Source organism: Euleptes europaea, chromosome 6, assembly GCF_029931775.1.
Source record: "Euleptes europaea isolate rEulEur1 chromosome 6, rEulEur1.hap1, whole genome shotgun sequence".
In the NCBI taxonomy this organism is placed as follows: domain Eukaryota; kingdom Metazoa; phylum Chordata; class Lepidosauria; order Squamata; family Sphaerodactylidae; genus Euleptes; species Euleptes europaea.
The window spans coordinates 71,429,034-71,439,024 of NC_079317.1; positions in this window are offsets into that span (position 1 = coordinate 71,429,034).

The window sequence follows — 9,991 nt, forward strand, 5'->3', positions numbered from 1 at the left end:
ATAGAGATCAGTTCACGTGGAGAAAATGGCCGCTTTGGCAATTGGACTCTATGGCGTTGAAGTCCCTCCCCTCCCCAAACCCCGCCCTCCTCAGGCTCCACCCCAAAAACCTCCTGCTGATGGAAGTGGCAACCCTACAGTAGGGGTTGTGTTGCAATCAGGAGAACTGGCAGACATTCCAGCACAAGTAAAGGCTTCTAACATAGGCCCCATGAAAACAGACAAGCAGAGGCTGTAGCCAGGCAGCATAGGTGCAGTGAGCAGCATTTATTGAGGGTAAAGCAACATGTTATCTTAGGAAGTTTGTGTTCCCAGACTCAGAATTGCCAAGATAATCTGAATTTGTGTGTGGGAGGGGGTGTATTTGCAAGAGAGGATTGCTTTACCTTTCTTTCACCAAGCATACCCTAGAAATACAAATCACTCTTGCATTTTCTTTACAAGGGAAATATGTGTTAGGGACCCCACATTACTCTCTTGGAGTTTAGAACCGCCCTAACAGAACTGACATTCTTAAAAGGAGAAATTAGCGAGTGCAAAATGCAGTTTCAAATTTGTCCAAATGGTTCACTGCCCTCCCATTTGCACCTGTTCTTTAATTCCCACTGTATTTTTCTTCCTAAAAAGAAAACGTATGCTATCTGTATTTGTATTCAGGCCTGAGTGAGGAGACTGAGACCTGCCATGTCCCGCTGAAAGGAGCAGGCTAATACTATGGAAACACACAATTATAGAGCCAATAATTTCTTGAGTTAGGTGATGGGCTGGCAAGCCTAGGCAGCCTCTTCTTCATAATAATGCAGTGATTGGTTCTGTCACAAGAAGAAGGAAACACATTTCTTTCCCTAATATATGGACAAGAACAATATGATGGCAGTGATATGATGGCAGTTGTTTGGCCAATAGAAGCTTGTGGCCAAAGCAGATACAGAACTCAGATGTTTGTTTGTTCGGGAACATCTGTGCCACCTCTCTAGTCCTGCTTGAGAAGGCTTATTTAGGAGTCCTTGCTTTGCTCATTGTGCTTTCTTGATGTCTCTGAGTCACACTTTCTAGAAAGATCAGAGTGTTCACCTGTCATTAGCACATCACATTGTTATTCAATGAGATGTTCTGCCTGCTTAGCTCAGCCGTTCCTTATCCTTCTCAGCAGGCCTAGTCACTTTCTTATTATAGTGGGGGTTTTCCTCCAAAGATAGCAGTGTTCAGTTCATCCCAGCCTATACAAGGGATATGAGACAAAATCACAACTGAGATACTCCTAGCTGAGTCAAAGGGTATAGAGGGATTCGTCTACATCTTCTCCTAATAAAACTGCCATTTAGATGTCAAAAATGGGTGAATTTTATGTGTTATACGACAGAAAGGAGGAGTGTTGACTGCTTCACTGTTTACAGCACAGGAGGACAGACATGCTTCCCTAGTTAAGTTTTGAATTACATGGGACTATTTGAATGAAATATGAAACTGCATTATGCTGAATCAGAGGGATTTTTTTTTTAAGATTTGCTGATTTTCTAGCTATTGCCATTCCTAGAAGAAACAGATCTGGCCACAGTTACATATGAAGAACAAGAAGAGTTGGCTTTTATATGCCAACTTTCTCTACCTTTTAAGGAGAATCAAACCGGCTTACAATCTTCTTCCCTTCCTCTCCCCACAACAGGCACCTTGAGATGTAGGTGGGGCTGAGTTCGGTGAGAACTGTGACTAGCCCAAGGTCACCCAGCAGTCTTCATGTATAGGAGTGGGGAAACCAACCCGGTTCACCAGATTAGAATCCGTCGCTCATGTGGAGGGGTAGAGAATCAAACCCAGTTCTCCAGATTAGAGTCTACCACTCCTAATGACTACACCATGCTGGCTCTCCATTTTGGCAATATCCAGGTTAGATTACAGGCACATTCTCTGTATGGGGCTGCTGCTGAAGACTGTAGTGAATATCCTAACAGGAATCTGCCATGAGAAACAATATAGTGTCAGCTGATGGCTGCCAGTTGGTTTCTGGGTCCAAACCAAAATGCTGGTAATGATATTTAAAGCTCTAAATGGCCTCGAACTGGGCTATCTAAAGAAGCACCTCCACCTACATGAACCTACCTGTGATCATCTCCTGGGGTCCTGTTCTGTGTGCCTGCACTGACTGAAATGAGGATGATGGACATTTCCCCTATTATAGGGGATATTTGCTTAAGCTCTGACTCACAAAAGCTCCTGCTGCAGGCAAGGTTGTTAGTCTTTAAGGTGTCACTAGTGAAATGTCTGGAGCCCAATCCATGGAGGCAAGGGTAGAACTTGGCTAACTAACGCTGCAGAGCACAAAGCCTCAGCCGGGTATCCATCTTGGGAAAAGCCTGCACTTGCCCCACTTCCCCCAGGAACATGCTTAGTCTGACTGCCCATCAAAAAGTATCTGCCACTTGGCCATCAGGTGGCAACTAACGGGAGCACACAGGACACTGGACGTCTATTTTATTTTGTTTTATTTTGCTACAACAGACTGACAGTGAAATCCTAAAGAGAGTTACTTTAGTCTAAGCCCATTCATTTCAATTAGACTGGAGTAACTCTGCAGAGGATTGCACTGTAATATGATTACCCTTATGGAATTATGTATTATATTAAGATATCAAGCAGGCCCCTTTCATCTGTTACACCCAGATTATAGCACTTGTTGCTCCAAGTAGGCTGCCAGTTCCCCTCCCTTCTAATTTTTCAATATCTGTTTAAATCATTTCCGATTCAGCAAGTGTTTAGGATTGGATTAAAAAATCTTTTATGTTTCCTTTGAAATCGTTAGCGGTTGTTCCTGTTGACCAATGTTGATTTCCTTCTTTGCTCTGAGCAAAGAAGGAAATCAGCATTGGTCAACAGGAACAACAAACGCTAACAATAGCAAAAGAAATATAAAAGATTTTTTAATCCAATCCTAAACACTTTCTGAATCAGAAATTATTTTTCAATCATTTTCCAATAATTTTCAAGATTTCTACCCTACACCTCTGGGAAAAACCCAGAAATGATGTTACACCTCTCTAGGAATTGCCAGAAACTCTTTAGTAAAATTATACTGTTTTCAGCAATTCCTAGAGAGGACTGCTATCACACCTGGCCCGATGGTCATTTTAATTTTTTGTTCTCCCACTGCCACTCTGAGTGGCAGCAGGAAATGAGAGACAGGATTGGGCAATTCCCCTGTTCCCTCTGGGGGACAAGCAACCCTACATAGTAGCTAGGGTTGCTAGGTGGCTTGGAATGGTGGGCAATTGCCCACCAATCCATCTGCTGCCTAACAGCAAGGATTGTGCGCATGCGCAGCCACGAGCAATGAGTTCTTGTCACTTCCGGAAAGCTGCAGCGTGATGGGATGATTTACCACTCAAATGGGGGTTTGAGTGGTAAATCATCCCGTCGTGCTGCAGTGCTTCCGGAAGTAAACCGGAAGTGACGGGATCGCGTTGCTTGTGGTTGCGTGCTTGCAATCCCTGCCCCCAAAATCTCCTGCCGGAGGAGAGGGGAACCTGGCAACCTTAATAGGAGCTTGTATCCAAGTTTAAAAAATCATAAAATATTAGACCAGAATTAGAAAAGCAAAAATAATTTAGCATAAAACATTAGAAGTAAAATATGCAACCCTAAGCTAATAAAACAGTAAAATCGTTTTTAAAAACCCAGGGGAAAAAACAGATATAAAACCAATAGTCAGCAAGGAAGTTAAAAAAATTCTCAGGCATAATGTGTGGTCTTCACATGTTTCCAGAAGGCTAGATGTGAAGGGGAAGGAAGGGCATCCCGAGACAGGGAATTCTAGGACCTAGGGGCCACCACCAAAAAGCCTTCTCCCACAGGCCCACAATTTTATCTTATTGTCCCATGCACAATAAGCCGGGCAGCAGCAGTCGATCTTAGGCTGCAGGCAGGTTCATACATATGAAGGCGGATCTTAATTTGATGTAATGTTACCTAGTTTGATTTATCTTTATCTCGTTAGGTGCCTTGGGTGCTAAACATATACAGGGCATAAGTATTAATTACAGCACTGGTCCTTCTAGCACAGTATTGTCCATTCTGAGGGGCAATCTCTTTCCAAGGTCGTAACCAAAAGTCCCTGCTACTTTAAACCTCTTTTAGGGAAACTGGAGATTTAAGACCTGGGACCTTCACCATGCCAAGATGTGCTCTCTCATAGATTTATTGCCTCTCCCTAGGACTTGTTTTGTTTGTTTGTGTCAGCTAAACAAAGGGTGCTCCTGTAGCTTCATCAACTCAAACTATTATTTATCTAGAAAATATATATGCTCCCATTGCCATGTCTGCACTGCAGAGTCCTGCTCACAGTTGGCTCACAAAGTACAAACAATACAATGAATCATTGCCGCTATAGACATACCTAGAAGACTGGCATAACGTTCTTACAAATACTACTTAAGGGGGCTTATCAGAGTTCTGCCTTTTACTGCTATAGTCCTTTGTAGACCCGTTACCATTAGAGGTCTGAAAGGAAGCTTTGTCGCAGATGCTAATTATAGTAGCACTGCCGCACTTTTTCCATTCTTTTCATCACCATTAGATGAAAGGCCAGTAGGATGCGTCAAAGCCTGCAGCCAGCCAGCCACCTCTGTGAACAAGTAGATCTGTGGAAGGAGAAGACAGGCTCTTGGCCCTCCGTGAGCCATTTGGCAGCTTTGGCACATTTCCTTGCCAGGAACTACTTCTTGCACAACATCTTTTCTTGTTCCACCCTTTCAGTATAAATGTATGCACAACAGTTGGTCAAAGGCAATCTAGTGCTTATTTATTATTGGATGCTGCTGTGATGATCTCACACACTTGAATTGTGCCGGAATTTTATCAGTAAGAACACAAGAGCCCTGCTGGATCAGACCCACGGCCCGTCTCGTCCAGAATTCTGTTCACACAGTGGCTTGTCTTTGCTCCCATACACCTTAGAGTACATGGGAAGCCCTGTAATACCAAACCTTAGCAATTATTCACTTCGGAATGCTACAGTCATAAAATATGAAGATCGAGTGCATTTTCACATTAATTTTCTATATAAATAAAAGGTTACCCCCCCCCAGTTTTATCCTTAAATCAGTATAGTCTACACCCCCCTTCAAATTAAGCTGTTTTCTTTGAACTACTCTTTCTTGTGACACACATTAAGTTGCATTTAGGGATAAATGTATAGCCAGCCCGAGAGCAAACTGCAATTGATTTATGTACTGTCCATGGAACGAAAACTGGATTCCGTCCGAAGATTAACACTATCTGTTAACAGAATTTAAATCTATCATAAATTATTATTATTTTTAAACTAGTACTAATACTAGGAGGAGGAGGAGGAGGAGGATCAGTTTTGCGTATCACAAAAGATACATTTCCTAGAATAAAGTGGCATTCTTTCATCACCTTCACTTCTCAAAACAATTTTCACCAATATCACACTTGAGTCTAAATTACATTAGTTAAGAAGGCTTTAACTTAATAGACAGGAAATACAGCGAAAATTCATACTCCTAGTAATACAGTGAAAATTCATACTCCTAGTAATACTCAACTTATAGGGCTGGATCCAGACTAACTTGCCTACTCACACAAAGCACTTCTGCCAATAGAACAGAACGTCCCTGCCTCTTCTCCACCCACTACAGCCCACTGCTCCTGGGGGGCAGGGGACCCTCAGGAACAGGATAAAAGGCAAATTGGGGGGGCTAAGGCAGGGAGAGGGAATCTGTAGAAATTAGCCCACCCACCGAATCCAACCCATGATATATTAGCAACTACCAACTATACTGGGATGCTCTTACAATGCAGATTGCTCCTATGACTGTACAATATAGAACACATCATTTAACTATCTCAAGCAGTTTATTCACTGAATTTTAGGAATGTATTTCACTTTCTGAAAGGATAACCCCAATGTGCTCTTCGGTAAATAAGTACGAAGAAGCAGAGTTGCTCGATGTTTTTTCGTCAATACATACCAGAGTGAGCTGTGTTCTCTTGCCTCCTGTATCTTGCTGAACAGTCTGAGCCTGATGGACCCAGCAGTCTTTAAATACTTCAGGAGGTTATTGGCATTGGCTAGGAAAGGGCAAGGGACGGACAATATATGTATGACTACGTGAGCGACGCTACTGCTATCAGGTGGCTTAAAATAACTTGTGACAAAGCCTTGGATTCAGCACCCGCTATGAGCAAGTTAGAAAACAATGTTAGCCCCTCAGATTACACCCAGACACCCTCCCCAAATACAGTTGCCTAGATAGACATACATTAAATAAATCAATATTATCATGGGACATGAGTTGGATTAGAAGTTGATTATGACAGAAATCTTTAAAATTAAGGCTACTCTGAGACAAAGGATTTAAGAATACAAGAAGTGATAACACAGGAGCCGCCGCTAGGATGAACTTCCTTTCATTGGGAAAACATTAAATTCAAAAGATAAGCCACCCAAAGAAAATGAAATCAGAATGGCAATACTTCTATTCCTATGCATGTGATTCTCAGTTAGGATCAGGATTGGTAGTGGACATGGAGAAGTGGCTTTAGCATTCCCCTGTGCCATTTTCCCAACTTGAAATGGTCCCAGTGGGTTGCTATTTGAAGAAACCCACATGATCCCTGAAATACACGTGGGGTTCTCCAATGCTGCCCCCTTCCAGATCTTCTCAGGCTGAGAAAACAGCACAGATAGGATTGCCAACCTCTAGGTAGTAGCTGGAGATCTCTCGCTATTACAACTGATCTCCAGCCGATAGAGATCAGTTCACCTGGAGAAAATGGCCGCTTTGGCCATTGGACTCTATGGCATTGAAGTCCCTCCCCTCCCCAAGCCCCACCCTCCTCAGGCTCCGTCCCAGAAATCTCCAGGTATTCCCCAGCCTGGAACTGGCAACCCTAAGCGCAGAGGAGAAAGCAGAAGCCCCTTCTCCACATGCATTGTAGTCTGGATTACTGTCAGGCACCACACAAACAGGAAGTAAGAGAAGTCGCCACAACTTGCACAGTTGGGGAGGAACCCAGACCCATCTTGTGTAAGGTGTGAAGAGGTGGTTTTAATGGAGTGGAAACAGAAGTTTTCTGGTGTCAGGGATTCTGATTCAACATATGCAGCATCAACAGGCCTTACTACCCAGACCCTTCCTAGTTCAAAAAGGATTCCAGCGGTGCAGGATATCGCAGCAGTATTTCACAAGAAGACCCATTATAGCCTCTGGGAATAACTGGTTTACAGTATATTCCATAGACTCTGTTAATCTCAATTTAAGTGAAAACATTGGCTTTCTCTGCATCAGACTCATCCCAGCTGCTGCATCCATTAAAAAAAAAAATTGCTAGAAGTGCACGATGTAGTTATTTGGTCTAACTGAACGTGCAGAGACTACGAATGCTGTTAAGATATTTGAAAGCAGCACATCAAAAACATGAAGTCAGACATAAGATCAAAGAGAGCTTCACAAAGCAGGCAAGTGAATCAGGTAATCAGGTCATGTTTCAGACAGGTGGAAGAAAGCACAGCAAGCAAGTTTGAAATGCAGATAGCTGAAGACATTAAAATATATGAATGTTTTTTTTTAATAGAAATACAGTCTGCATGGAGATCAGGAACCAGACAACATCCAAGAAATTTAAAATAAAAGTAGACACAAAATTGTGGCTTGAGGAAATCTTTTTTGACTTCAGAGCGCAGCAAGAAAGATTTCATTTTATCGTTGCTGTATCTAATTCTCAATGTTGTACCATCTGTGGATACTTAAATCCAGAGATTAAAGCCACAGACAGACAAGGCAGATCTTTCTACAAGCCTGACAGAAGCCCCAAATTTGCAGAAAAATCTGCCAGTGAAAAAAATACACAGGGGTTAACTTCTCAAAAATAATAGCAGTGCCTGTACCTTTAAGAAAGTTGCTCTCAGAGGCCATTGTGGTAATTGCTAGGCAACAACAACAGCATTGCTACATTTAAACCTTGGCTTCCTTCAGTAAAAGGCAGGAGGGAGGCACCTTTCCAGAGGGGAAGGACCTCAGTAGGATATACTGCTGTATACATCACCCTCCCAAGCAGCCATTTTCTCCAGGTGAATTGATCTCTGTAGTCTGGAGATAAACTGTAATCCTGGGAGATCACTAGGCCCCACTTGGAGGCTGGCAATCCTAGGGGCACCTCATAAGAACATAAGAAAAGCCATGCTGGATCAGACCAAGGTCCATCAAGTCCAGCAGTCAGTTCACACAGTGTCCAACCAGGTGCTTCTAGGAGGCCCACAAGCAAGACAACTGCAGCAGCACTGTCCTGCCTGTGTTCCACAGCACCTAATATAAAAACCATAATATAATAATCCCTTAGTTCTTTTCCTCTCTGCTATACAGTGCAAATGTCTTTGTTAGAGTTCACAGTAGAGCCAGAAGGAGGGATGCATGTGTTGAAGTGCATAGACATTGGGGATGGGTGGGACGGCAGAGCTAAATCACTCTAAGTATATATGTTTTATCTCTTGAATGGGATGTTCCTCTCTTTGTCTGAACCTGGGAGCTGCCCTCTGACCCGTTCTCCTTCTGTCTCAGCAGCCATTGTTGCTCACACTTTCTACATGGACTCCAATGGAGGCAGAGGTTTTTGCAGGTCTCTCTTGTAGAAACAGTATCTCATACTTGCACACACATGATGCTGGACCAGCTAGCCACTTGTGACAGGGAAATGTACTTTTTAGATTAGTTTTCTATCTTTCTATCAACTGGAGCTTGAATGTGAACAGAACCTACTTGAATAAATGTAAGCTTTACTTTTTGCAATATACTTCTTGGGAGGATTGATTTTCTGCACTCAATATCATGCTTCCATGGCTGGGCAAACTCTGCTATATTAACAAATCTATACCCAATAGCATGATACAGATGACCATTTGATGAAGATTGGTTAGAAAAAAGTGCAACAATGTTTTCCTTCTCTTGTTAAGGTTTGTGAAAGGCTGAATGATTAACTGAGACTATTACCTTAGGATGGGGGGTGGGGGTTCCTATTTGTCTTTTCCAAGCATGGACTAGCACTGCATCGTTTCCCTTCCTTTAGCTCCCAGATTAAAGACAGATACCCTAATTTACTATTTCCCACTTTTATTTCTTAAAGTTGGCCTCTACCAAACAAAACAGGATGCATAACTCTCTCTCTGGAGCATCTGTGAAGGGATCCCAGCTATGCATTTAATATCTGATCCAAGACGCCGGCGTCCATGCCACTCTGGGCGGTGTAAGTGGCTCAGGCGCTGGTGCAGGGGCCCCGGATGCTGGCGCAGGCCCTTCCTCACCTCCTATGGACTTTCACCCTTTCAGCTCAGGCTGTAAGTGATCTTTGCCTCATACTGTGAGCATTTCTTAAACATAATTTTTCGAGCCATACTGTGTCATTCTCTGCTCCTCCATTTTATCCTCACAACAACCCTATGAGCTAAGTTGGGCTGACAACCCAAGGTCGCCCAGCAAGCTTCTATGGCAGAGTGAGGATTCAAACCTGGGTTTTCCAGATCCTAGTCTGACACTTTAATCCCTACACAACACTGGCTCTCAATGGGAAGGAGGATGGACTCCCATCCTTAGATATCCCCCCCCCTAGAATGAGGAATTTGCCTCACAGAAGAATCAAAACTCAAGAACATCTATTGTCTATAGTGGTGAAGAAAAGTGAGGGAAGGATGATTCCCCCCCCTTCTCTTCACATGTCTCAAATACAGGAAAAACTGTTGGAGAGAAGGGAAAACATCTTGTGCTCCAACAAGCTCCAGAATTTTCCATAGCTGGTCAGTTACACACAGTAACTGCAACAATGAAGTGAAACTTGGTTCTAGCTATATTAGTATAGCCTCATCTGGGTTGGTTCTTAGTCCTACTAGAATGACCTTGAGAACTGGGATATATTTGTGATAAAAACCTCTTTTGAAAAGATCCTTGGTTTTGATTCATTCATTCATCAGGTTCACTTTTCA